This window comes from Lygodium microphyllum, chromosome 5 (genome assembly GCF_053477565.2).
Source record: "Lygodium microphyllum isolate KBCC chromosome 5, Lygodium_microphyllum_v1.1.10, whole genome shotgun sequence".
In the NCBI taxonomy this organism is placed as follows: domain Eukaryota; kingdom Viridiplantae; phylum Streptophyta; class Polypodiopsida; order Schizaeales; family Lygodiaceae; genus Lygodium; species Lygodium microphyllum.
Window position 1 is genome coordinate 133,211,303 of NC_141139.1, and position 23,556 is coordinate 133,234,858.

At 39.6% G+C, this 23,556-nt stretch overlaps 2 non-coding genes across 2 annotated transcripts; both read left to right on the top strand.

The window, feature by feature from the left end:
- The first annotated feature begins 1,592 nt into the window (after positions 1 to 1,592).
- On the top strand, positions 1,593 to 1,736 carry LOC148036428 (U4 spliceosomal RNA). Its single transcript, XR_015691053.1, has one exon. It is a non-coding gene; the product is annotated as a U4 spliceosomal RNA (small nuclear RNA).
- A 407-nt stretch (positions 1,737 to 2,143) lies between these two features.
- TRNAS-GCU (transfer RNA serine (anticodon GCU)) lies at positions 2,144 to 2,225 on the top strand. Its single transcript has one exon. It is a non-coding gene; the product is annotated as a tRNA-Ser (tRNA).
- The last annotated feature ends 21,331 nt before the right edge of the window (positions 2,226 to 23,556 follow it).

Here is a 23,556-nt window from a genome sequence, read left to right on the forward strand (position 1 = left end):
TAAAACACGAACATGTTCATTCAACCTATGATTAAACGGCATCGTATGTAACAAATGTGCAAAAAGGGATTTGGAAATCCCTTGCATTGAACCCGCATGCTACACCTACACATATGCAAGTGGTTTCCATGATTTCTAGTAACATAGTTAGTGATAGAGGCCAATGCTTGTGTGGTAGAAATGGCATACATGCTCTTAGGAATGGGGACATAGTGAGCAGTGCATTGCCTTGATCATGTTGGAGCAACCATATATAGGCACATCTGATACCTTCATGTCCAAGAGGGGGTGTTGATGCAAGCAATCCTTTTAGCCCTCTGGATGATAATGGCATGCAATAGCGATTATGAATCTTGCCAAATAGCTAGATGGGGTGATTATATTGGCTGTTGAAGTAAGGAGGGAGATAGTGCCACACTTATGTTTAGTAGATTTCCTCTATCAAAACTTGATCACATCGACTTCCAAAATGGTATGATAAGTGAAGGCTCCCTAAGGCTTGCCCATCTAGGTTGATTTATATAGAGCTCGTTGCTAACGTTTTGACATTATCTTGTAGTTTCCTAGTATGGTTATGGTTCATTGTGTGTAATCTTAGGATGGCTTAGGTGATTGCCATGCGTCCCTCACGGGTTATGACCTATAGTCCAAAGAGTTCTAGATGATGGAATCATCGTAATGCACATAATCTATTGGCCCTTCACGGGTTATGAGCTACACTCCAAAGAGTTTCGGATGATGGAATCATCAAGCGCTATATGTGTTTGTTATAATGCATATAATATATTGGCCCTTTCTCTTGTTCTCGCAAACACAGCTTATGGTCCTCCATCCACTTGTTTGGGTGAAGGCCATCAAGAATAGTATGCAAAGCTTTTTGTATTCCAACCAAGGACTGTGAGGGCAGTTTGAAGCATTAAGCTACTTACGTTGCTAGATTATCATGTAGCCACATATGCACGAATTTCAGAGTGATACAAGGGAAATCAAAGCAAGTTGGGATGTGCATGACGATGATTTTGTAATCTACTTGAGGGGAGTTTCTAAAGGTGTTTCATGTTGTGACTCACAAGTCACCAGTGCAGCAATATTTATAGAGCTTGTCAAGATGGTATATATAGTGGCACTTGTTGATGACAACAACTATTCCACTTATCGAGCTAGGGAACAATGCAAATCTATCCATCCCAAGTCGGGCAAGGTTGAGTGAAATCATCTCTGACGAGGCATATTGGTGGCTTTGATTACAATGAACCTCCCCTAACTTGCTATTTTCAACTCCTTTATGAAGGTTGAGTGAAATCATCTCTATGAGGCAAACCGGTGGCTTTGATTGCAATAAACTTTCCTTAACTTGCTATTTTCAACCCCTTTATGAAGGCATGGGTAATCAATCCAAGGGAAGTAGATATTGCAAGGCCATAGCAATACCTCGCCTCCAAACACAGCAATAGAGATACACGATCCCTGCGTCGGGGAACCAATCGCCAATCTGCGGTGGAGGACGCACGCAAAGAACATCCCATAAGCAAAGCTATGCGCATCGACGAAGAATAGGATTTATAAAGTGTGAGCTGCTGGCTGATACAATTATCTTTGCGCTTGGGGCAATGACGTAGTTAGTGAGGGTATACCGAGACGCGTCAATTGCTGGTTGAAAACTATTTCCAAACCCCCTCCACGTCCGTCCCTTCACGGGGCGCGTGGAGAATTTTTGGAAGGCTAGACTGACCAGTCGGGCCTTACAATCATGAAACTCGAAACTGAGTTCTAGGATACAGCTGCCTTCGGAAGCGCTACCGTCGGACGTACAAGAATTCTGGCCATCCACATTCTAAGAGGACTTACAATTGAACTTTTACCATCAACAAGTCACATGTTGTGTGTGGGCAACGTCGATAACGTATTTTGCAAAGCGCGGTAAATGCACGTCACGCATGTCTGAAATTATTTCCTCGGCTAACACAGATCGTTCGGAAACGGATATGCGATGGGACTCGGGAGAGGCTGCTGAGATCTTTATGTAAAATGCGTTATGCTTCACGCTCTGATGACCGTCGCTAGCTTGCGGTTTTAAATATCTAAAAGGCGAGTCCTAAGAATTGCAACATGTAGAATCTGTGTGCATGTCGTATATCGTCGGGTCGCTTTGGCCGAGTGGTTAAGGCGTGTGCCTGCTAAGTACATGGGCTCTGCCCGCGAGAGTTCGAATCTCTCAGGCGACGCGAACCCCGTCTCCCTTTCTTTTCCGGGCCTGTGATTTTGAATCGTCCTGCGTTACAGTATGCAAACTCTCTTGTTTTTCGGCTTCTGGTTTCCGCAGTGTGCAGCCCCATCGTGTGTTTTCTTTTCGATGCTCTCTTTGGATCGCTTTTGTTCACAAATACGATCCATGGTTTAATTGCATCGATGCCTCTTTGGATCGCTTTTGTTCACAAATACGATCCATGGTTTAATTGCATCGATGCAGTTCACTACTAGAAGGGAAAATACTGCATGTGGAAATGTTGAAACTTACAAGTGCAATGAAAACATATATGCATGCACATTTGCTCACAGATGACTCGTGTTGTGCTACCACAGCAATGATGTGGATAGGGCGTGCAATGGAATAAAAGACCTATGGAAATGATGTAACTCACACACCTCGTTTCACTTTGGTAAGGGATGCTTCGGAAAATATACATCTACTGTGGTTAAACATGAGCGTACATGGCGCAACCTTTGATAGCAGAAATTTGATTTTGTTGGCCTTTGCCTTTGCCATGATCTTGTACACCACATTGAGCATCGTGAGAGGCCTCCATTGCATGAGCTTCTTCCTCTCAATAGACTTGGGTATCAACTTAATCAATCCCTGACTTGGGTATCAATTTAATCAATCCCTTGTTTAACTCTCAGTCTAGGAAAGAGCCTTGAATCTTGATTGTATTCAACAGGTTGTGTAGGTTGTTGTTAGAGCATAACTCCCAGAGTGCTTGAAATAACCCCACTGGGATGCCATCATGCCGAGTGACTTCCTAGTCTTCATTATTAAAGTAACAATAAAAGGAATATTAGCCATTTAAGGTTAGCATAGCATTGCATAATGGTGTTATCATTTATTATTTTGGGCTGAAGGCCTCCACTTGAGACATCGATGATGAATAGAAACATCATTCGGACACAACCTAAGATATAAATTCCTGCACCTCTCACCTTGGGCTTTCGACTATATATGCCCTCATCAGCTTTACCATGCTCTTTTGCCAGCTCTGTTATCTCATCTACATGCTTAACCCAATGTCTAATTAAGTCCTCCTCACAACTAGAGTTTGCTCTCCGAGCCTTGAAAATGACGAGTTGAACTGAAGGAGTCGAGGCCGCTACTTGCATATTCCCGTGGGATTCTTGGGATGTAGAGGATCTGAACATGGTTTTAGGATGTAGCCGCTAGCGTCCATCTAGTACCCTCATCGTATTGTCTGGAGAGGCCCACCATCCGCCACGATTTCAATACAATCATCAAGTCGAGGCCACTCTCCATGTGGAGCCTGATTCCTTTATAATGCCATGTGAAGGGGAGGGCTTCCCCATGATTGAAAGCCAAATTTGCTATGTTAACAAGATCATATATGTCGAGAAGGCTATCCCACCACTCTCTTTCTTTGCATGGGCATGTTTCCTCTCCCATGTGATTTGCTCGAATCCGTTAGTGTAAACTTTGGGATTAAATGTAATGGTGAGAGCCATATCAAGCTCCTAGATGAGGAGTTTACATACACCAACCAACTCATGATGGAAGATTGCCGTACACATTCTGGGTGGGTGTAGGTCCCGGGGATAGGGTGCTAGCTAGAGATGTTACGATGCCACAAAATAGTAGAGGGTGGGTAATGTTGGTGTGACTGGTACAAGAAGCTATAGGATGTGATAATAAAATACATGCAATATGCCTTGTAGACATGAAAGGAACAGGAAACTATAGAAAGACCTTGGGTGTGTTTGAGGACTAATCAACACATGTTTTCACTCCCTCCTCCTTGTGTTTTAGCTCCATTTAGTGCAATGGAATAAAAGACCTGTGGAAATGATGTAACTGACACACCTCGTTTCACTTTGGTAAGGGATGCTTCGGAAAATATATCATGGTTAAACATGAGCATACATGATTATGATCAAATTAGCATGTGTGCAAAATTTGGTGGATGTTATCACAAATGGAAAAGGACATGCGATTATTACAAAGGTGCTCATGTCATGTCAATGTCTTTGCGATTGTGGCCTCTTGATTGTGAGGGCAATGCAAGGGTCATCTTTGAAAGGCATGCAATGTTTCCTATCTCAAACTTCTATGTGTTAAGCCTCACTCGATTGGTTGGTGGAGTTTCTATGTTCATGCGACAAGAGGAGGCGACACATGATTCAAGGAGGTTCTTTTGATTCCAGATTAGCTTTTTTTTTTTGGGCTACTATTCAACGTTGATGCACGAACACACGAGGCAAGGGGAGTGTTATGGGATTATATTTATTGATTTATTTTTATTATGAATATTTATCTATTTGCCTTATGGTTTGTTACTTATTGTGCGAATGTGTGCATACACAACCAGTCGCATTATGCTTCATAGATAGGATGGAAGGATACTAATGTGTGTTGTGTTGTGTTGTGGTGAGTAAATAATTAGACGGAGTTAAGAGACATTATTATTTTAGAGTACACAATTTAATGCATAGAATTCATGTTCTCTACAATGTGGAGAAATATTATCAAAAGCACTATATTTTGTATGCATCTATTAACATAAGGACTTGGAGTGTGCATATGCACAATATATTTATTTTGATGCATTCATTTGAGGAGACAATATGTTATTTTTGTAAAGGTAGTAGAATATAGTGTGTTTTAATTTATTTTCATAAAAGCAAGTCATGCAAGGTGAGAAGAAACACAAAAAGGATGCTTTTTATGTACTTTAAGCACAAAAACTGAAACTAATATTATAAACATATGCATGGGAAAGGTGCTCACCCATGCATGGGGGGTGATTGTACCCATTCTTGTGTCATGCAAGCTTTTGGAATCTTGTTTTTTCATGTTATTTGTTTCTTTCTTATTCTATTCTCAATTATTGGCTACTCTATGGTGAAGGCAAGTAACATTGGTATTAGAGTGAGTTGATTGGTCTACATATCAACATTAGCAACAACAACAAGGGAGTCATCTATCCATCTTGAAGACTATACATCCTCATCTATATCAAGCATCAACTAAATAACAAATGAATGTATGCTTTGCCCAATGATTTCTTTCTAAAGCTTAGGAGGGTGTATCTCTAATGTATCGAGGTTGAAAAAGACATTTCAAAGGTTTCATAAAGAGAGTCTTTCTTTTCTTCTCCATAGTAAAACCATGAGTCTTGAAAGAAAACCATCTTTGTAAGTGGTTTTATCTATCCAAGTGCTTTTGTTTATCGAGAGAGGGAAAGAAGGATTGGCTGCCACCACCTTGATTTCTTTGCGCACCTCCTCATTGAGCCCAAGACTGCCCTTTTCCCTACAAATCGATGCCATCTCTGTCCTTCTTTATCATGGACGATTGACCACTGTGCATTGCTCATCGGATTTCAACTATGACTAAGCTTTTAGAAGCTTAAAGCTTGAAAGTTTTATTCTTTCTTCTATCCTTCTAGGTAGTTCTTTTCTTAAAAAAAGAGGGGGTGACACCCATTATCAAAAGGCCCCCCCTTAATTATCATTGGCCTTTGTCTCCTCCATAGGCCTTGTTCTCGCATTGTGACCTCTTAATTTCATTCTCCTAAGTACTCGCAATGATATTTCTAAACACATGTTCTTGAGCAGGGAAAGTCTTAGAATTATTTTCTATGACACGTAGAGATATACAATGTCTAGTGCTTGCTTGTTCATACACAAGATATCTTATTTTGCAAATCTTCTAGGGGATTATTCACATGCAGCGTGTTCTATCCAAGGCTATTTTTTGCACGCTACATTGCTTCCATTATCTTAGGTCCCGTCCAATATCGATGAAGTCTATATTGTGAATATAGAATCAACTCTTTCAAAAATTATATTGCAATAACAAATCAAGATTCTTCAACATAATTTGAATGTGGTCATGCAGGTGCTCTAAGAGCGTGAACGTGTGGGAAAAAGGATGGAAAAATTGTTTTGTCTTTGTTGAGCCAGTTTGATGATTACTTTGATGAAGAAAATTTTCTCAAGAAGGATAAAGTCAAGTCTGCAACCAATTATTTGGCAAATAAAGCTTCACTTTGGTGGAACGTCCTATGCCATAGCACTGGACCAATCAAGGACATGGGTTGATTTTCAAGAAAACGTTACAAAATCTTTTCCTCTACCTCAATTTCATCTTCAAGCAAGGCATAATTGGTCTAATTTATCTTTGCAAGAAGGTGAAAATGCTTTTATCTACACTGAAAGATTTTGGCAAACTTTTATTATTGTGCATGCTTGAGAAAGTTTTGGAGAACACATTGCAACACAAATACGAAGATGGTGTCATCCAATCTAAATTGAATTCTCTTAAACCCACTCTCTTCACAAAGGTATCTCCTATGCTCATGATGCCAATAAATTATTCATATCTATGGCTCAAATGCTTCATAATCAAGAATCCAATACACGTAGTTTCTTCAACAACAATTGGAATCCAAAGAGACCTTTTGTTCCTTATTACCCTAGCTTGTTTCCATCTAACATATCTTCCAATTTCCAATCACGAATTGGCAATATGCGTAGGTATCCTAAAAAACAATGTGAATAGCAAAGTGAAGCCTTAAATTGCAAAGAGTTCACTACCACCCACCAATAACCAAAACACTACTCAATTTGGCGCAATATTGAAGGCAAACCTGATTACGCTCCTAATTGGACTAGTGACACACTGCAACAAGAAGAAACTACTACTGAAGGAAAATCAGATACGTCTATTTCTTTACATGCTTTACTGAAGATAATAGGTTCTATGCATGATTCAGATGTGACTATTTTTTTGTGACAATATTAGTCCTCATGTCTTTATTTCAAAAAAATTGGTTAGGAGGTTGTGACTAGAAACTAGTCCTTCATTATACAAGGTTAAATCTTCCTTTCAAGGCATTAAGTACAATGGTACAAGAAAAATTAAGGGATTAGAAACTTTTATGGGAAGATATAAAGAAAAAGTGATTTTTAAGTTACATCTCTTCAATCATTAGACATTATCCTTGGTATGTCTTTTAGATATGAATTTAATCTTGATACTGATTATCGTACGCAATGAAACCAACCTTCCTCCTTGGATAGGGTAGTAAATAACTTGATCAAGCACTGATTGCAGCAACATCAAATTCACAGAAACTAAAAATGCACACTTTACCACTTTAATCTTATACATTGGACAATTTGTTGGTCCGAAAATTGGTGTCCCTTGTAATATTTCTTTATCTTATATTGCACATGGAAGGAGTACCCTTTGATGTCCTTTACTAATCCAAGTGCCTCTTACTGTCAAAATTGACCAACAAGCCTCGAAACCAAAATTTCCCCCTTGGTTTGCTTGGGAATTCACCTTCACTCAAGGCATGAGCAACCTTTTGGGATTGGATTCATGTGCTACCCATTTAGAAGGCAACCAAAAGGTTGCTCAAGGCATGCACTTTCGCAACACTTTTGGGATATTAGTGGCTTTGTTTTTTGACTAGGCTAAACTGAACGACAGTAGTTGGAAATTGATTAAAGTGATATGTGATGCTATCATCAAGATTTTCTAGAGCAATGGAAATTACATCATCTTTAATACAAGGAATTGAGCTAGATTGGATTACTGCTTTTGGGACAATTAAAATAGGAGTTACTGGTTGTCCTAGAAGCCCTTAGACCTAAACAATGGATATTTAAGTTATTTCATAAAAAGCTAAGTAGTATGGCATATTGCCCTAATGTATCCAAGGGATGCTATAATCTTTTACCTTTTCTATTGAGTAATACATACAATGCATTATTTAAAAAAAATCATGGAGAAAAATTACACCCAATTTTTTGTAATGTTACTAATTCTGAGAGTATTTTTCATATTAATTAAGAGAAAAGTTAGCAAATTCTTATTTTCATTCATTATGTGTTAAGATAGTAAGCTCAACACCTAGGATATTGATGGACCACCTGATTAGATGGATTTGCACATCTACACTTAGCAAGTTGATGGTCATTATGACTCTCACATGGCCACTAACTTGTCACTTATTATATTTGGTTTGTTACACCTATCTATAGTAGCTGGCATTGTCATTGCACTCGTCAATTAGTATAGTCTGTTATGCATTGTTTGACTTAGTAGACCACTTTTCTTTATGTTGTATCTTATCTATACTTTGTATATATTGAAATATATGTGAAAGAAGAAGAAGAATCAAGCAAGAAAACATTTTGTCTTCTATCTCTCTTTGTGTGTTGTTGAGCGAGCTTTTCCTTATGTGTATTATGTATCTTTGCATAAGCTTGAGTAAGTCCCCTCATCACATGATTCCTAACATGGTATATAAGTTGCACCATTGATAGAGGTGTTGAGATGGAAAGCTCAACACATGTAGAAATTGATAATGGACCACTTGGCTAGGTGGGTTCTCGTGTCTATGCACATCGGTAGTCATTATGATCCTCACATGGCCACCACTAACTTATCACTTATTATATTTAGTTTATTACATCTACTTAAAAATGGCATACTTATAGTACCAATTGATTAGTATAGTCAGTTATGCACTATTTGACTTAGTAGGCCACTTTTCTTTATGTTGTATCTTATATATACTTTTTGTACATTGTAATGTATAAGAGAAGAAGAAGAAACTAGCAAGAAAACGTTTTGGTCTCCATATCTCTTCTTATGTTCTTGAGTGAGCTTCCTCTTATGTGTATGGTGTGTGTTTGACATAGTAACTCAAGAAAATCTCCCCCACCATGTGATTCTTGACATGGTATTAGAGCAATGCCCTTGAAAGAGGTTGGTTTTGAATGCTAAAGTGAAGGAGAGGAAGTAAGGATTCAAGCAAGTAAGCAAGGGGTAAGAAGCTCTCCTATTCTTCCACTCTTTCTCCTGGATAGTGCTTGTGGAGGCATCAAAAGCAGGGTAGAGTGAATCTAAGATTGCTGTGAGATTTAGTATGCAATAAAAGCACTGTACATTTTGAGGCCATTTTGGGCTCTGTTTTAGATCAGCAAGGTTGTAGATAATAGTTCTAAGGTATACTGTAATTTTGACTATGTCGACCGACAATGGGTGTACATATTATACATTTCAAATCTATAAGTTCTGAGGTGTTTGCCAAGAAGAAAGCACAAGTTTTATTTGCAAACATGTTATAGATTACATGCACTATTGAGCAGTCGTGAAAAATATTACTTGGTTTATTGCCGTGCACTTGTTGTGAAAGATTACAAAAGAATTGCTTCTTATTTTGTATCAATTTGGTGATAATGGCAGAGAATAATAGAAACCCATCATTGAGAAGCTAGACAAGAATAATTATCCATCGTGGAGGTTTTGTGTGATGAACTTTCTTATTGAAAAAGGCCTTTAGGAGTTTGTTTCAAGTGAAGAAAAGGAGCTAGATTTGAGTAACCTTGCACAACTGTAGATGAATTAAAGGCATGGAAAGAATGAAATACAAAGAATAAAAAGGTGATGTATTAGCTATTTGCAATCGTGGTTGATAATACTATACTTGGGCATATAAGAAATGTAGAAACTTCACATGTAGCTTGGATAAATTTTTAGAATATATATTTTTGGTAAATACAAAAGCATGGAAAATTTAGCTCAAGTAAAAGTTGAATACTTTGAAGAAAGAAAAAATGTCTCTCAATGAATATGTTTTGAAGGTGAGAAGCATTGTAGATGCTTTGGCACAATGATTGATGCAATGTCTAATTATGATGATTTAGTTTCATCTATTTTGGATGGCCTTAATAGTGAGAAGTCTTAGAAATCATTTGTCACTTTTGTATATATACAGAAGCCATTTTCAGATTTTGATGAGTTGGTATCTCTCATGATCACCAAAGAGATCAATATGTAGGGCGAATCATCTAAAAGAAGTGGTGAACAGATTCAAGCATTTTACTCAAGTTTAGGAAGGGGACATGGGAGATCCTCTTCAAGAGGTAGTGGTATGGGATGTGTTGGTGATGACTTGCAAAACATGTTAAATCAACAATTCGATAAAATGCAAGTTTCAAGAGGTTGTGGAAACCTTAGAGGTAGGGGGAGCTCTAGAGAAAGAGGTGGATGGCAGGACAGAGGTTCTAGCAATTCTGATATTATTTGTTATTATTATGGCAAAATAGGTCATATTGCATCTCATTGTTATGCTAATAAGGATAATATATGTAGTGATAAATTAAATCAAGGAAACTATGCATCATCTTCATAACAAAATGAAAACAAAAATGAGTGTTTGTTTGTTATGTGGTATATAATGAATGTTGTTATAGGAAAGGGGACACATAATAATGATGTATGGTATGTTGATTCAAGTGCATCTAATCATATGACCAGTCATATTGAATGATTTAGAGAGATGCAAGATTGAGAAAGTCCAAGTTATGTGCAAACAGATAATGATTCATGTCACCTAATTTCACACATTAGAAAGGTTTCCTTGTCTTTGCATGATGGCTAGACAAAGAGTCTGTTAGATGTATTATATGTGCCATCAATCATAAAGAATCTAGTGTATATTGGCCAAATGGTAGAGCAAGGCTTACAAGTTTGATTTAATACAAAATGTTATTTTGTAGAAGACTTTAATGATAACTGCAAGTTGGTTGCGAAAAGAAGTAGAGTTGGATTTACCTTAGATGTTGGAATTTGTGCTATGCATGCTAAAGGAAAATGAGTAGTTGCGGACATTAAAATATGGCACAAATGTATTGGACATGAAAATATGAAAAGACTAAAATTAATGCAATCCAAAGGATTAGTTATAGGATTTCTTTCTTTTAAAGTTACAAAATTTTTTAAAGTATATGTGTGGGAGCTTCTTGCTTGACCACCAAGACTTATAGACTGCTTATTGTTTCAAGCGTTTTAAGCCAACTGCGATGGCTACCTCTCACATAGTCATACGTGCTCTCACACACCTACAAGTGTAGTGAGCTTATCTCCATGCTCGATTGAGTTGCCTTTTACCTCAAGCACTCCGGTAGCTCCACGATCCAAGGTGTAAGCTCAAGCTATCCTCAAGCTCCATGCTTCATTGCTGTGTGTGAGACAAGAGAAGATAAAAAAATAAGAAGAAGAGAGGAGAAGATGGAGAGCTTCTCCACCATGGTCTCTCACCCTCACACACTCACTCCCTCACACTCCCTCTCTCATGCAGAATCTCAAGTAAGCAAGAATAAGAAGAAGAAGAGAAGACGAGAGCTAGGTTTGGCCACACACAGGAATGAGTTTCTTCATTCAAAGTTTTTCTTTTATACAAAACCCTAATCCTAATCCTCTTTGGGCACCTATCCCTTTTTACATGACCAACCATCTTAGCCAATGTCCTCTTTTCCTATTTCCTTCCTATTTACATTATGCCTTTACCCATGCCCATCTACAGCTACAAATTGTACAAGAGAGAGCCTACCACTTTTTTACAAAGATTTAGAGTGCACTTTTATATTTAAAATGCACATTTCCTCTTTACGCTTGCCCTCAACTTTTAAGGTTGTCCTTGAGCTTTTGGTCTTTTTCCCTCTTATTTCTTCAGCCAACTGGGGGACTACCTTTTTCACTTTGCATTTCGTCTTCTTAATTTTCTTTTTTCTTGCTTTGCACTAGGGTTAACATTATCCCTCTCCTAGTCAAGTTCTAGTTCCATGGTACTTGTTGCACTTGTTGATGAGAACTTAGGTGGTTGAAGGGTTGTGGATCGGTGATGGGACTTTATGGAGATTGGATGAGGGGAAGAAGCATAAAAATTGGATGATAGATTGCAGAGATTGAGAATAGATTTGATTGGATAGTGGGGGCCTCCGATGTTAGTTGTTGATCACCATTTTTGAGTATACCTAAAAAAGAAAATGGAAGTGCACTACCTGGGGATGTGTCTACCTACTATGCAGTGTATGGTGTCCTTGCAAGTGAAATTGGGAGTTGGAACCTTAGGGAAGCTTGTGGTGTTATCCCACACTTGAGGACCTAGTTTGTGCATAGGGGAGGTGTTGTGGGTGTGACTTAAGGAGATAGGTCTGGCACAGAATTCCTAGGTGTGTCCTACGCTTGATGTGCCCTGAGTGTGAAGTTGGGGGATAGGAGGGCTAGGGGGTTAGAGGCATGGATTTGGCCGAATGAGGCCACTGAACATCTAACTTTGAGAACTCTAGGTGTAGTGTTTGTGTCACTCTGATATACATGGGAAAGCTCATTGTTTCTTTCCTTTTGCTCTATGTGGGTATTTTCTTTGTTTTCTTGTTTCTTTTATTTTCTTGTTTTTATTCTTCTTTTTAGAGATACATTGAAAGGGAGCACATTAGACATAATATTGAGGCTCATTTAGTAGCTACATTTCGGGGGGGGGGGGGGGGTGGCACTAAGTGAGTTGCCTAGGAATTCATGGGTTTGCATGTAGCCCCTCTGGTTAATCCTTACATGAGAGGGGTTATAGAGAGGAAATGACGATTACATTTTGAGAACCTATGATCACTTATATATTCTAAAAGGCTCTTGTGAGAGTGTTGTCGCCACCTCTTCTTATTCTTTACATATTGATAGCATCTTTTCCTTGTCATGTTTGTGGTGATTTAGCTCATCTTTTAGCCATTCCTACTCTTGAAGAATCTTGAGGAGTCCATTCTCCGCATCTAGTAGCTTTTTAGCCAACTCCTTGTACTTCTATGCCTTAACCTCTTGTAGTTCCTTCAATAGTAGTTCTTTTTGCCTCCTCTCATTCTGAAACTTTGCACGGGCTTGTGTTTTTACCCTATTCAGCTCCTCAGTGAGCTCCTCTCCTAGGTTCATTAATTGCTCAAATTTCTCCTCCATATCCTTTTGCCCTTGTATGAGGCTTGGGAAGCCTATTTCTAGCCCCATTTCTCCCTCTATCTTTTCCACTTGTGGCTCTTTTGCACTTTCTTCTTCCTTCTCCATCTCCATTCTCTTCCTTGCTTCTAATTCCTCCTTTAGGTCATTCATTTGATCTGATAGATGGTTACTTTGTCTTCTCTATTTGATAGGTAGTGAACACATCCTTTTTCTTCTCCAATTCTGTCATGGCAGCCTTTCTATCTTCTTTCATCTTTTCAAGTTGGCCTAGGAGCTCCTACACATATTCGTTGGAGTTGGTCGCTACCGACATGGCCAATGGCACAAACATTGTGGATGCTTTGACCTTGGATTTCTGTGGATCCTTTCTAGATTTTGCATCTATGATAGCAAGTCTATTTGTTTCTATTATTGGAGCTCCTTCATTGGGTGTTGGTCCAAGGTGCTGCACCGTGTTGACTAGATGGTACACCCAAGCCATCATGTTGCTTTGGTCCACAATGGCATCCATGGTTTCTTGGGTGGTAGTAGTGGTGGCGGGCATGACAAGTGGGGGCAATTCAAATTGGGCCTTCCCTTTGCCTTCCACCACTACATGTCGTTTGGCTGCTTTTGCTGTTTGCGAAGCTAGTCCCAAGTGTATCATCTATGCTCCTTCTGGCCAGCTATTCTACGTAGGAGGGTTGTTTGACCAACAACCTGATGGTAAGGGCCATTTTCTCATCCTCTTCTCTCCTTAGTCTTTCCTCATCCTCTTGTCACTTATTTCTTCATTCTTCCTCCATTCTTTGGAATTCTTCTTCTGCCTTCTGTAGGTGCTCCTCTTCTTAGTCTTTCCTCATCCTCTGTTCACTTCTTCCTTCGTTCTTCCTCCATTATTTGCCTTCCGCAGGTGTTCCTCCTCTTCTTCTCGGTTCTTCTTTTTTCTTGGTATTTTTAGCAAGGTTTTCATTTGCTCCCCCTAGCTTGATGGGACCGAACCCTCCCTACCTTGCTCACTCACATAGCCCTTTCACTAGACTCCTCCTATTACTACTAAGCTCAGGGTTGAACTCCCTTCTTTCTTGAGGCTTTTTCTGCCTTCTCTCTCTATGGCTTGCTCACTTCTTTGTTTCCCACCTTTCTTGCTTTCGGAGATGTTGATGGGCTTTGTGGGACTGGGGAGAGGTGCTGCTTGTGGGTGGAAGATCTCTCTAGAGTCTCCCCTACTTCCTCTTCCCTTTCTGTCTCTCCCACTACTTGGATGATGGTAGTTAGCACCCTCCCAAACCCTATCGGGGGGATGCTTTTGATGCATGTGCTTTTCGGTCCGATTTGGCTGTGCTGGCTAGTGACTCCCCTCCTGTAGGTCTCTGGTGCAATGATAATGCCTTGGTTGATGATTCAATTGTCTTGTAGACATAGGCATTCATGTTTACTTCGTCTAGGACCCCTATTGCAATACTTTCAAGAATTGGTACTAGAATTTGAGCCATGAGGATATTGTATCAGTGAGTTGAAAAATAGGGCATACACCTTGGGGCGTGTAAGTAGATGGTAGGTTCAGGGATGTTTGCTAGATTGATTCCATCATTGGTGTGAACCTTTGTCTTGAGCATCTTCAACATGCTATAAATGTTCCCTTTTGGTCTCTTCCCTTGTGTGTTGGCCAACCCTAAGGCCTTCTCCACTATCTCCAAGATAACCACATCTTCTATTCTTTTAGGGGAGCCTTCCTTCCTAAAAATTATTGTGCCACTATTCTTTCTTGTGTCAAAGGTTCTCAAGAATTCTATGCATTTGTCGTGGCCGATCTTCTAGCCCACCTTCTCTACGTATCTTCAAAGATTGCACTGGTCGACTATTTGTCTCATCGCTCCTTCCTTGTTAACCAGCTCTTCCAAATTGCTAACGCTGTGATACTTTAGCTGGTTGTAGACTTGTGTTTCACTAGCCAGTTGGTACTTGTTGTGCTCTTCCTCTAAGAACGGAAGTTGGCTTGCCATCTGGAGTTCATGCTATGGCACAACAGCTTACAATTAGCCCCTTTGAGAGTACTTTTTGCAAAAAAGGGAAAATTTTAAGATCATATATCATGGAATGGTGCGATGTTTTAATAAGAAATGTGAACTTTTTATACTTCAAGAAATCCGCACATTCCAAGCACGAATTCCATAAAAGATTTTCTTGAAGTACAAGTTTCCTTTGTTCATCCTTTTTTGCTTTTGAAATTTGATTTTAAAAGTTTTGAAGTTCAAGTCGTGTTTTCTTTTCCACCTTACCCGCTCCCCCTCAGGAATGATGAAAATCCTTCCTAGGTTTAGAAAGTGAAGGGTCAAGGGTAATTTAAAGTGCATGCTTGATGTACTTTACTTTGTCATGAGCCAATTATAGAAGTTTGGGTTAGTCTCCAAGTGGGTGTACTAGTCCACATCATGGGGTCTAATGCCTACATGTGTAATGTAGGTGAGGACATCAATGAGGAAGTCATCGGAGCTCATTCTGCTACCAATATGTAGTTCTTCCTTGGTCAAGATTCAATCAAAATAGAGGTAAGCCATGACGTATTCCTCTAAAGGTCATTTGCACGTGATGGCCAATACTTTGAACAAGGTAGGAGCCACATAGGTAGGATCGTAATGTTGAGATTTATGCAATCGCACCTAGTATAGCCTCTTTGAGAAGTAGTCTAGGTAAAGGATATGCATGCTATTTAGAATCCCATATGCACAAAGTAGGAAAATATCACCTATCCTCAAGCTATAAAGCATTGTACTTGCCTCTCATTTCCAATGCAAGATGATGGTACTTTTGTCCTTTCAATTAAGTGCTTGAGTCATTGTCCAACCACACAAGATTGTGTTTATGAGTCCAAGTCTCAATCTTGGAACCTAATTCACTTGTGTGACATTCTACCTTCAACTCTATGACTTCATGAGTTCACTCTATATCTTCAAGCCACCATAGCCATGCTCTAGATCCATGCATTTCAACATGGTATCATAGCCATGGTGAGCATGGCTCAGCTCCCTTCTCTACTCTTCCATTTCTCTTCATCATTTGCTTAGCTCAAGTTCAGCTGAAGGTCTCATCTTCCACCTCTATCTTCACTTTACCCTTCATGGTAGGGATAGCCTGCAGGAACCTATATACTTGGAGTACTCATATCTCTCTCGATAGGCCAAATATCAGCTAGCTCTCTTATGGACATCTCTTGCTAGACTCTCTACACAACTTCCTGTCACATCACTCACCAACATTAGGTCATTTGGAGCTCAGTATTGGCAAAATTTGTGGTTGTTGTCCTGGTTGTGCCTATGTGTTGTCATACGGTTGGATTTTGCTTGCATGTTGTGATTTAGCCTACACCTACAGGGGATTTGAAGCCCATCACATGAGCTTCCTCTTAACAAAATTTGAGCCCAAATGCTCTATTGTAGCTGTTGTAATATGAGAAAAACTAGTCGGTTAGAAACCCTAGCTCTAAGTTCTCCATAGCCATTTGGGTTGAAGCTCATAAAACACTACATTTTCTTACTCTTGCCACTTGAACCAAGTTTTTGCCACTTTGATAAGTTGATTTAGTAAGTTTCTAGTAAGTTTTTCCCATCAAACCAGCAAGGAGGGGAAGATCTATGAAGATTTGAAGGATTCAAGCTATTTTTCACTCCATGTTCTAACTCCTCTAGGCACACTGAAGGTCCCAACACTTTGATATGATTGAGCAATGAACTTTTCAGCATCAAATCAAGGAGGGGAAGATTCAATTTTAGAAGATCTTGAAGGATTTTCAAGATTTAGAAGACTCAAGGAAGAAGATACAAACATGTGTCTATTAACACTAATCTAGTGCTCTTAGCCTCTTGTGTCTTTTGACACAATCAACTTTTCTGCTTCTCAAATCTGACAAATTTGGTTGATTTACTGCTGCTCGAGACATCCAACATGGGCAAAGATTCACCAATATGTTGATTTAAAGGCGTTGGGTTTCACACCTGGAAAACTCGCATCGAACTCATCCTGATGAAGAAGGCCTATGGGCCATTACCAATGGATAAGAAAAGAAGCCTCGGGATGCAACTCTTGCAGCTACTTGGTAGAAGAATGATCATTAGGGCCAAAAATGCTTCAAAAAATGCACTTTTGTTAATCACGGGATTAAGGAAAGGGCCAAAGAGAGTTCGCCACGTGTGCAATAATATGGTATTCTTGTCTCCTCTTTTTTAGAGATAGTGGAGTCCATTTCGTGATTCTCTCTTTTTTTTAAGCCAAAACCCCTAAAGTCTGACATGTTTTGGAGTCCCAAAGACGTTATTTACTTACAAATCTGACAAAATACATGACAGAGATGTGATGAAATTAATAATGAGTTTTTTGAAAGTCGGGAGATCTTTCAATATTGTTTTTGGCGCCCAATACATACTCGTTTTTGTTCTTGGCACTACTTTTTAGTTCATTCACCCCTCTTTGAGCTTCTTTCTCTGCGCTTTCATTCTTTTCATGGCTTTCTCTAGGCGCCCTTCTCGTTTAATACACTCTTGCACAGTCTATAGCCAGGGAGCAGATGGAAATTGGGAGCCCAAAACCTTTACTGTAAACGATTGGGTTACGATGCTGCCATCTTACAAGGGCTCTCATAAGGTGAAAAGAAGAAAACGAGATGATATAAAACATCAGTGGAAGGGGCGTATCATTGCCTTCAAAATTATGCCCGAAGGCTGGTTTGTCAAGGTGCAACATGTTTACATGGCCAAGGATATGCACTTGCCTCCAAACGAACGTGTTCCCCAACAAACACATTGTAAGTTATTAGTTGAATAACGTATATAATTCTTTTCCATTTATGCAAGTTCTAACAAACGGTTCGTCATTGTAGATATCTTTCCATCAACAAGTATTGAATGGCAACCTGTGGAAAGCCTAAGTGGGACTTTCCATGCCATTCATAAAGTATTGGCAGACATTATTTATGCCGATCAAATTGTGTCTTTTTTTAGTGAATGCAAGGTTTTTATATATTATGCACAGTATGTGGTTCCCTCTAAAGCGGATAGGTATGGGAATATCGAAGATTTGCCATTGCCAAGTCTTTCATCTCTAAACTGGGAGATTCCTGACAAGGTAACGGTGCAGAGTTTCAAATTCAAAATATCTCAGGATATTAAAAAGTCCATGACAGCTGGAAGGATCTCAAGAAAAATACGTTTATCATGGTTTGTACCCCTCCATATCTTCGTGGTTTGCTTCAAAACAACAAATTTACAAAGAACGAAGGTATCTTGGATAAGTAGAAACTTTTTGGAAGAGGATTTGGACAATACTATAGGGACGCTTTGGAAATCTAGAGAGTGCGACCATAAGGGTGATATCTTGAGGTGCAGTGCATGCCCTCAATCCTTGGCTTTGGCTTACAGTATCCCTCACCAAAATCTTGCTTTGGGCTTTGATTACAGGAGATACAAACTAAGATTGGGTATTTGGGTTCCCTTGGATTCCGATACAGATTGCACACCATATAAACTTGCGGTGCACGTTTTGCCGCATGAAGAAGTAAAGAAGGTGAATGTTACTTCCAATTGGAGTCTGAAAGATGTGAGGGATACCTTGGAATTGCTAGACAATACATCCCCTAGATATAAGTTCAAAGTGAATGGCGTAACAATTGGTAAAAGAGCTGAGCGCTCTTTCTCTTATACGAGTTGTTTGTCTCCCACAATTGTGAGTTTTGAGCCTTGAGAATGAAAACTTTGCAGGAATTTATCTTAATAGACTGTCCTTAAGATATTTTTTAGTGGGAACTCATAAGCTATCATGAAGCAAGTTGCCTTTCGAATGTATATAAATAAAATGTACATTACGTTCGATTTATAAGTGAAAAATTTCATTACATCATGAGGTACAAAAATGTCATATAAATGTATAAAGCCAAAATAATAAGGCTCGTGTATGCTTATGTTTGCTCTTTTGATTCTTTATCTGCTACCTTCTCCTTTGTTGGCTTTGTGGCTTCTTTATCGATTTCTTCAAAGATGTTTTTTCTCACAGGACCTTTCTTTGATTGTTAAAAGAATTTCACCTTTACAGGTAGTCTCTTTTCTTGGGGTTTAAGAGGGGATGGATCAAATTTCAGAGGAGAAAGCATTGGCATTCCTTTTTTTTTAGACTCTGCAGCAGTGGTCCCATTGCCATTGCCATTGCCATTGCCATTGCCCTTGCCCTTGCCCTTGCCCTTGCCATTGCCATTGCCATTGCCCTTACCCTTTCCCTTGCCCTTTCCCTTGCTTGTGCCCTTGGCCATTGAAGTTTTGGGAGGAAGAGGGGAGTCAGGATCATATGGTGTGATTGCCTTGTCCAGAATCAGCTCAATGCATCTCTCCCTTATCCATCAAACATATGAATCAGGATAGTCTCTACACTGTAAGAATAAATGTTATAAGTTAGTGAAAAGAAATCATGATAAGGGTTACACAAACATCAAATGAAATTAACTTACATTCACTCCTATTTGTAACAACTTTGAATCCACTATTCTGCAAATATTTGATATAACTCTCCATCCACAAGAATGCGCATCGCTTTGCAATGGAACTTCTTGTAGAAGAAACGTATAAGGCCTTTGAGGATCAACAAGATCCTCATATGTAGTATCCAAAAATGTAGAAACAAGTCTACCAGCACTACAAAAGGAAGCTTTATAAGTTCAATTTTTTTTTTGTAAATAAAATCAAAGCAAGTAATTTTCTTTCAACATACATTCGTGCTTGGCCATGAACACCACTGAGAGAGTTCATAAAGATAATTTCTCTAGTAAGACAATTAATATAGATGAGACTCCAATGCCCTTTGTAAATTCAAAATAGAGTGAGCAGAAGGGTGAAAGCAAATGAATATAAATTTTCCTCTACAGAAAAGAAAAATATCTTTCTACATAAGGGAAAAAGATGTGGTAATTTGTCACACTATCGAAAGTACGAAAGAATGGTGAAATATTAGACCCAGATCTTGGGAATAGTTCCACAGAGAGAAGTGGATCAACAATATATATGGTTCTACAGATATCGAGAGTGAGAGAGGAGACCAATGCCCTGCAGTCAATAGCAAAAGCTATTCAATACAAATTACATCTAAAATATACTTGAACCTATAAGCCTTACCTTATGCAAAAAAAAAAAAAAAGCCTTACCTTATGCAACAAAAAACAACGGAGTCAGATAGTTGGACATCCCTTTTCTCCAACATGGGCTTGTCCTTGGGAGATATACTAAGGTATTCCTCCTCAGGTTCCGCAGAAACATTCACAAGTATTTGCCCATACACTTTGCCCATCCTCTCGTTGTTGACGGGAGCAAGTGATGCGGCTTTCCTCTTGTAAACTTCGTCTTTAGTTTCCAACATCTCCTGATTTTTTTCACTCAAGAAAGACTCCTGCTGGGTGGCACCCCTTGTAGAGTATGTTGAGATGGCAAGCTCAACACATGCGGACATTGATGATGGACCGCATGGTTAGATGGGTCCACACGTCTACACTTAGCACGTCGGTGGTCATTATGACTCTCACATGGCCACTGACTCATTACTTATTATATTCAGGTTGTTACACCTATTTACAACTGGCATAGTTATAGCGCCAGTCGACTAGTCGGTTATGCATTGTTTGACTTAGTAGGCCACTTTCATTTTATGTTGTATCTTATCTATACTTTGTGTACATTGTAAAGAGTGTGGAAGAAGAAGAAGAAATCAGTAAGAAAACGTTTTGGCCTCCATCTCTCTTCTTGTCCCTTGAGTGAGCTTCTCCTTGTGCATTTTGTGTGTGTTCGGCACAGCATCTTGAGCAACTCCCCCCCATCACGCGATTCTTGACATGGTATTAGAGCCGCACCACTGAGAGAGGCTGATTTCGAAGGTTGAAGCAAAGGAGAACAAGCAAGGTTCGAGCAAGCAAGCCACGGGTAAGAAGCTCTCCCATCCTTCCACTCTTTCTCTTGGATAGTGCCTGTGGAGGCACCGGAAGCAGGGTAGAGCAAAAATCTCAGATTGCAGTGAGATTTGGTGTGCGCGAAGAGCACTATATATTCTGCAGATATACCCTTTAGGGCTTTCCCGCAGTTATTTTGGGCATTTGAGGCCGTTTCAGGGTCCATTTTAGAGCCGCAAGGTTGCGGACAGCAGTTTCAGGGTACGCTGTGACTTCGGCTGTATCGACCGAAAGTGGGTGCGCAGGTTACAGATTTTAGATCTGTAAGATCAAAGGTGTTTACCAGTGAGTAAACACAAGGTTTATCTGCAAACTGGTTGCAGATTGCATGTATTGTTGAGCAGACAGTGAAAAAGACTATCTAGTGTATTGCTGTGCACTACAGGTCGAGGGTTGTAGAAGATTTGCTTGTTGTTTGGTATTATTCTTGTGATAATGGCAGAGAATAGTGAAAGCCCCATCATTGAGAAGCTCGACAAGAACAACTACCCTTCATGGAAGTTCCGTGTCACGAACTTCCTTATTGGAAAATGCCTCTACGAGTTCGTTTTAGGTGAAGAAAAGGAGCCGGAGGTGAGTGATCCTCCAACTGCAGAAGAGACAAAGGCACGAAAGGAATGGAATGCAAAAGACAAGAAGGTCATGTATTGGTTGTCTGTAGTAATTGACAATAATATGTTGGGACACATTAGAAATGCAGAGAATGCATATGCAACTTCGACCATACTTGAAAGTATGTTTTCTGTAAATACAAAGGCACAAAAGATTCAACTCAAGCAAGAGTTGAATACATTGAAGAAAGGGAAGATGTCTATCAATGAGTATGCATTGAAGGTAAGGAGCATTGCAGATGCCTTGGCAGCAATTGATGCAATGCCCGATGATGATGATTTGGTGTCGTCTACCTTGGGTGGACTTAACAATGAAAAGGCTTGGAAGTCTTTTGTAACTTCTGTATATGTCAGAAAGCCATTTCCAGATTTCGATGAGTTGGTCTTCCTTATGATCACTGAAGAGATCAACATGCAGAGTGAGACATCTGAAAGAAGCGGTGAACAGGTCCAAGCTTTCTACTCCAGTTCAGGAAGGGGACGTGGCAGGTTCTCTTCAAGAGGCCGTGGTACAGGATGTGGTAGTGACAACCAGCAAAATAGATTGAATCAGCAATTTGGCGATATGCAGGTTTCAGGAGGTAGTGGTAACTTTAGAGGCAGGGGGAGCTTTAGAGGAAGAGGTGGATGGCAGAACAGAGGTTCTAACAACTCTGGTATTGTGTGCCACTACTGTGGCAAAACAGGTCATATTGCAGCCCAATGTTATGCTAAGAAAGATGATATCTGTAGTGGTAAGTTGCAGCAAGGAAACTATGCATCGTCTTCACGACAGAATGAAGACAAAAATGAACGTTTGTTTGTTATGCAGCATATGTTGAATGCTATTATAGGAAAGGGAGCACATGATGATGTTTGGTATGTTGATTCAGGTGCATCCAATCATATGACCAGCCATGTAGAATGGTTTGGAGAGATGCAGAATTTGTAGAATGCAGGTTATGTGTAGACGGGTGATGACTCATGCCACCCAATTTCACACATTGGAAAAGTTCCATTGTCCTTGCATGATGGTAAGACAAAGAGTCTTTCAGATGTATTACATGTGCCATCTATTACAAAGAACTTGGTGTCAGTCGGTCAAATGGTAAAGCAAGGGCTGTAAGTCAGATTTAATGCAAAGGGCTGCTTTGTAGAAGATTTCAATGACAAGTGCAGGTTGGTAGCAAAGGGAAGTAGAGTTGGACGTATGTTTACTCTGGACGCTGGAAATCCTACTATGAATGCTGCTATGTATGCCAAAGGAAAAGGTGTTGTTGTAGACATTGAAATTTGGCACAAACGCATTGGACATGCAAATGTACAAAGGCTGAAATTAATGCAGTCCGAAGGGTTGGTTATAGGTTTGCCTACATTTAGAGTTGCAGAATTTCAGAAGGTATGTGAAGCATGTCAGTTTGGTAAGCAGGTAAGACAACCTTTTTCACATGATAGAGATGTAAGCAGAAATATCCTTGATGTTGTGCATACAGACATTTGGGGGCCTACACAAAATGTATCTCTTGGAGGCCGTTCATACTTTGTCACATTCATTGATGATTGTTCTAGAAAGTTGTGGGTATATTTTATGAAGGAAAAGAGTGAAGCATTTGAGCACTTTAGAACTTTCAAGGCTGCAGTTGAAAGAGAAACCGGCTTGAAAGTAAAGTGCTTGAGGTCAGATGGAGGGGGAGAGTACCTCTCAAATGATTTCAGTGATTTTCTGAGGTCTCATGGGATAAAGAGACAGTTCACATGCAGGTATACCCCACAGCAAAATGGGGTTGCAGAAAGGAAAAACATGCATATTACAAAAGTTGCATGTGCCTTGATGGCTGAAAAGAATATGCCTAAGCATTTTTGGTCTGAGACTGTTCATACTACTGTTTATATTATGAACAGAACTCCCACAGCTTCAGTTCATGGTATGACCCCCGAAGAATGTTTTACAGGTAAGAAGCCTGATATTTCACGCT